The sequence below is a fragment of the Mauremys mutica genome, chromosome 3, assembly GCF_020497125.1.
Source record: "Mauremys mutica isolate MM-2020 ecotype Southern chromosome 3, ASM2049712v1, whole genome shotgun sequence".
Taxonomy (NCBI): Eukaryota; Metazoa; Chordata; order Testudines; family Geoemydidae; genus Mauremys; species Mauremys mutica.
Genome location: NC_059074.1, coordinates 160,854,015 through 160,860,014, shown reverse-complemented (window position 1 = coordinate 160,860,014; position 6,000 = coordinate 160,854,015).

The window sequence follows — 6,000 nt, the reverse complement described above, 5'->3', positions numbered from 1 at the left end:
CCTCAGCTCTATCATGTACTGGTCTTCAGGGATGCTGTATCCATGGCAGGTTCTTTCAAAAGTTTTCCAAGAAGGCCTCAGTGTCATCACCTGCCCTGTAGGTGGGAAATGTCCTGGGGTGGGGAACAGTGCCTGGAGAAGGGTTGTTGGGGTTGGCAGGGACATTCTGCTTAGCCTTTTCTAATCCCAGAGCCTGCTTCTGGATTTCTAGTTCTTTTTCTTTTAACTCCATTTGTCTCCTATGGTCAGCCTCTCTGGCTTATTGTTTCTCCATTTCTCTCTTGTGAGCAGCTTCTTCCCTGGCCATTTCTGCATTAAATAGTTCCATTCGTCTCTGATGTTCTTTGTCTTTTTCTGCAGCCTCCAGCCTGGCCAGGTCAAGTTTGTCAACTGTTTCACTGTTACTCATGTTTGTGTGCCTTCTGGTGCTGGCCACAACCCTCTGCAGTCAGTGAACTACCTGTGTTGCTTGGTTCAGTTGCTTGGATTACAAGTTCCTACCCCTTTCTACTCCCGACTGAATAAAAAGAAAACAAAACTTTTCATTTGCAAATGGTGTTAGCTGTTTGCTGTTTGAGCAAAGACCAAAAAAAACTGGTTTGTCCTGTTTCTAGCAATTTGCTAAGTACCTTCCAACGTAGCCCAGCTGGAAATCTCCTTCTAACAATACCTTGTTAGAAACTGAATACCTCTACCCCCCCTCCTTTCTCAGGCTGCTTCCCTGCTCTAGAGGGAGAGAATAGCTCTCAATGGCTCCTGGTTCTTAATACATCCCAGCTGCTGCCTACCATGTCATAGGTTTGTTCCCCACTTTGAACTTTAGCGTCCACAAGATGGGGACCTGCATGGACTCCTCTAAACTAAAATCCTAGTTTAGATCTGGTATGCTGCCAACAGCCAGTTTGTTAGTGTCTGGCACACTCCCTGTTCCCCCAAACTTTCCCTGGGGAACACAGATCCAAACTCCTTGAATCTCAATACAAAGGGAAATAACCTATTTCCCCCACCTCCTTTCCCCCTCCCCTCTCCTAGTCCTTAGGAGAGATACCTTGATTCAAACTCATTGAATCAAACAAAGAGGGATTCACTTTTCCCCCCTCCCCTTCCCCTGAAAATCAAAACAAGGGAAGAAATCAATCAAGTTCTAAAAAGAAAAGATTTTATTAAAAGAAAGAAAGAAAGAAAGTACACTATCACTGTAACACCAAGATGGAAAATATACAGGGTCTAGCTATAAACCTGGAGAGGCTTCCCCCCCCCCTCCTTTCTCAGAATAATCAAAGTAACAGCAAACAGAAATAAAGATATTTCTTCAGCAAACACACAATTTCCAATGTAGAAATTAATTAGAAGACTAAACCGCCTTTCTAATACTCACTATACTGAATAGAAGAAAATACTTCAGGAAAACTGGGGGAGCTTGAAGATATTTCTGGCCTCTCTTAGATCCAAAAAGAGAACGGCAACCCAAACAAAGGACACAGACAAAGACCTCCCTCCACAGAGATTTGAAATTATCTTGTCCCTTGATTGGTCCTCTGGTCAGGTGTTCATCAGGTTACTGAGCTTGTTAACCCTTAACTATCTGTTTATGACAGGGCCAAACCTGTGTGGTGCTATGATCCTGTGCACCAGGTTGCAACGCCTGGAGTGGGGACAGGTCGCCGAGCCCAGCCACCTCTGAGGGACTGGAGACCCACGAGCCATTGCTGAATGTGGGGTTGGCTCTGCAACCTCCTCCTCCCCCCCGGACTTTCCCCACACACTCAGAGGCAGGACCCAACCCCCACTCCAGGTCTCCCACATGGCCCTTTGACATATTCTGAAGACCCAGTTTTGGGTTGCGACCCACGAGTTGTGAAACCCTGCTCTAATGCCACTGCTATAGTGCCTGGGTTTGCTTGTGTTGCATCAGTATTGCTAGAAGGTTAAGTTTGCTCTCTAGTCTTAAATTCCCATTTCTCATCTCCCCTCCCACTCCAACCCCCACACCAAAACCCTGTAGTAGAGGCACAATACATACCCCCATAAAACTCAAGAAATATTTTATGCCATATTCAAAAGAAGACAGTCTAATTATGTACCTCCATGGTGATGGTGTCCTCCAATAAAGAGATTAGTAAATGTAGGTTAGCTAAAAACAGACGTATGTCAATTTGAATAACTAGCTATGGTGTGTGTGTGTGTGTGTGTGTGTGTGCGCGCGTGCACTAATCTAGTTTTTACCCTCTATGACTAGAAAGTACTCTCTGCAAAAGACTCTGCTCTGGCATTTCCAAAAGGATGAAGTAGCCTACCTTGGCCTTACAACTGCAGCAAATCTTTTTCTTATCACCATTATTAAATAATCTCTTAGCCCTGGTCTACACTAAGGTCGGGGGTCGAACTAGGGTACGCGAATTCAGCTACGTGAATAACGTAGCTGAATTCGAACTACCCTAGTTCGACTTACTTACCCGTCCAGACGCCGCGGAAGCGAACTCCGCGGCTCCAAGGTCGACTCCGGCAACTCCTCCTGCCGCGGTGGAGTACCGGAGTTCGAACTAGCGCTTCCGGGGTTCGAACTATCGCGTCTAGATCAGACGCGATAGTTCGAACTACGAGTAGTCGAACTCGCCGCGTCGACCCAGCAGGTAAGTGTAAACGTGGCCTTAGATGGCCTGCGTCAGAATGAGTCAGGAGTTTCCAGTTTTATAAATTGTGCTGTATGTAAAATGCTTCTGTACTAACACGGATGCTTTTGACCCATCCAGCACCCAGTTCCATAACTACACCCCAAATATTTGCCTCTGGAAGATGATACAGTGAGGGGAAGGTGTTCAGAATAGAAACAGCGTATATTTGAGTATTATTCCAACCTTAATGTATTGGTTGAAGGTGACTGCATTGATCTGTAATCCCTTTGGTGTCAGGAGTTCAGCAGTGGCAGTACATTTTTGTTAACCATTAGTGTCAAGAGGTAAATAATTGACACAGATCCCCTCTAAAACCTGAATCAAACCTTTTCCTAGGCTAAAATAAAAAGCAACTTTCCCCTCATTATTTCAGTTTTGTATATCATTGATTTTGTTTCAGTTGCATCCATAGGTGCCAACTCTGGAGCACTCACAGAAAAAAATTAGCCGGTGCTTAGCACCCACTGGTAGCCAAGCTCCCCCCACAGTGCCTCTCGTCCACCGATGGCCCAACTGATCAACTCCTTCGCCCTCCCTCCCATCCCTCCCACGCACCGGGATCAGCTGTTCTGCGGCATGCAGGAGGCACTGAGAGGGAGGGGAAGGAGCGGGGACAGGGTGTGCTTGGGAGAGGGGGCAGAAAGAGGCAGGGCGGGGGTAGAGTGGGGGTGGGAAGAGGTGGGGTGGGGGCTTGGGGAAAGGGGTAGAGTGAGTGCGGGGCCTGGGGTTGAGGTGGGCACTTCCTGGGTAGAGAGGAAGTCAGCACCTATGGTTGAACTTAGTGGTCTGAACCAGGTTGGGGCATCTTTGTGCTAGGCACTGTACAGACATAGTAAAAGACAGTCCTCATCACAGTATTAGGTGGGTGAAACAAACAAGCAAGGGGGAAATGGGAGTACAGGGTGATCATAATAATAGGATGTTTTAGCATAGGCGAGCTGTGTGCACAGTTCATAGGTGTAATAAGCCAGCAAGAACACATAAGAATGGCCATACTGGGCCAGACCAATGGTCCATCTAGCCCAGTATCCTGTGTTCTGACAGTGGCCAATGCCAGGTGCTTCAGAGGGAATGAACAGAACAGGACAATCATCAAGTGATCTATCTCCGGTTGTCCACTCCCAGCTTCTGGTAGTCATAGGCTCGGGACACTCAGAGCATGGGGTTGCATATGTGACCACCTTGGCTAATAGCCATTGATGGACTTATCCTCCGTGAATTTATCTAATTCTTTTTTGAGCCAAGTTATAGTTTTGGCTTTCACAACATCCCCTGGCAAAGAGTTCCACGGGTTGACTGCTTATTGTGTGAAGAAGCACCTCCTCTTGTTTGTTTTAAACCTGCTGCCTATTCATTTCATTTGAGTGACCCCTGGTTCTTGTGTTACGTGAAGAAGTAAATAACACTTTCTATTTCACTTTCTGCATGACATTCATGATTTTATAGAGCTCTATCATATCCCCCCTTAGTCATATCTTTTCCAATCTGAACAGTCCCAGTCTTTTTAATCTCTGCTTATATGGAAGCTGTTCCATACCCTGAACTGTTTTTGTTGCCCTTTTCTGTACTTTTTCCAATTCTAATATTTTTTTGAGATGGGGTAACTAGAACTGCACACAGTAGTCAAGGTGTGGGCATACCATGGATTTATATCGTGGCATTATGTTATTTTCTGTCTTATTATCTATCCCTGTCCTAATGGTTCCTAACATTCTGTTTGCTTTTTTGACTGCTGCTGCAACTGAGCAGATATTTTCAGAGAACTATCCACAATGACTCCAAGATTTCTTTCTTGAGTGGTAACAGCTAATTTAGACCCCATCATTTTGTATGTATAGTTGGGATTACGTTTTCCAATGTGCCTTACTTTGCATGGATCAACATTGAATTTCATCTGCCACCTTGTTGCCCAGTCTTGTGAGATCTTTTTTGTAACTCTTCACAGTCTGCTTTGGCCTTAACTATCTTGAGTCATTGTGTGTCATTTGCAAATTTTGCCACCTCACTGTTTATCCCTTTTTCCAAATGAGTTATAAATATGTTGAACAGCACAGGTCCCAGTACAGATCTCTGGGGGACACCACTATTTACTCCTCTCCATTCTTAGAACTGACTATTTATTCCTACCCTTTGTTTCCTGTCTTTTACCAGTTACTGATCCATGAAAGAACCTTCACTCTTATCCCATGACTGCTTATTTTGTTTAAGAGCCTTTGGTGAGGGACCTTGTCAAAGGCTTTCTGAAAGTCCAAGTACATTATATCCATTGGCTCACTCTTGTCCACATGTTTATTGACCCCCTCAATGAATTTTAAAAGATTGGTAAAGCATGATTTCCTTTTACAAAAGCTGTGTAGACTCTTTCCCAACAAATCGCATTCATTCATATGTTTGATCATTCTGTTCTTTGCTATAGTTTCAGCCAATTTACCTGATACTAAAGTTAGGCTTACTGGCCTGTAATTGCCAGGATCGCCTCTGGAGCTGTTTGAAAAAATTGGCATCACATTAGTTATCCTCCAATCTGTAGTAGTAATTGCAACTTATCACCTGCCTACCTGTTATAAAATAGCATCTGTGAGTTCTGTTGGGAACAGGAACTGGAAATGTGGAAAAACTATCAGATAGGCTGGAAATCTATTGGGAACAGCCTAATTGTGCAGACCCATGCAGTTTACATAAGTGTGACAATAGCAGCTGAGATGAATTAAACACTTTTTTTTAAATAAGCAAGTCTCTCCAGGAAAGTCTAAGATGATAGAAGTTGGACAAGACTTAACTGTCACTGGCTAAAATATTTTCAATGAGCTACTAATAATTCAAGCGATGTAAAATCATTTATTTGTGGCCTTTAACACATTTACATGTACTACCCAACTAATACATGCCAAGTGAAATGTGAACTGCGTGTTGTAATGTTGGGTAGCTTATGGGTGACACGGCACTTTTATGGTAAATTTCCGTTTTCAGGTACACAACTTCTTGAAAATGTTTTCCTCTGCACTGCAGTTTCTCATATTTATTCTCATCCTGAAGGTGGATATTTTGAGTATAATTCTGTGCATCTCTCTGAGTTATTGGGGCAGGTGGGAAATGAGTTTTCTTCAAGTGTTGAAAAAATTATACAGATGTATTTTTGCCCTCTAGTGGAAAAGGCTTAGCTTTTTTATCTTATTGTTGCAAGATGTAATTACTTGCTTTGTTCTCTTTTAAAAAGTCAAAATTCCACGACATGTTATGCAAAAACTGTTAACATTATGATCGAGAACCAAGGATCAGACTTATTCAAATTTTTCACTCCAATGGGTACTGTCACACTGCATAT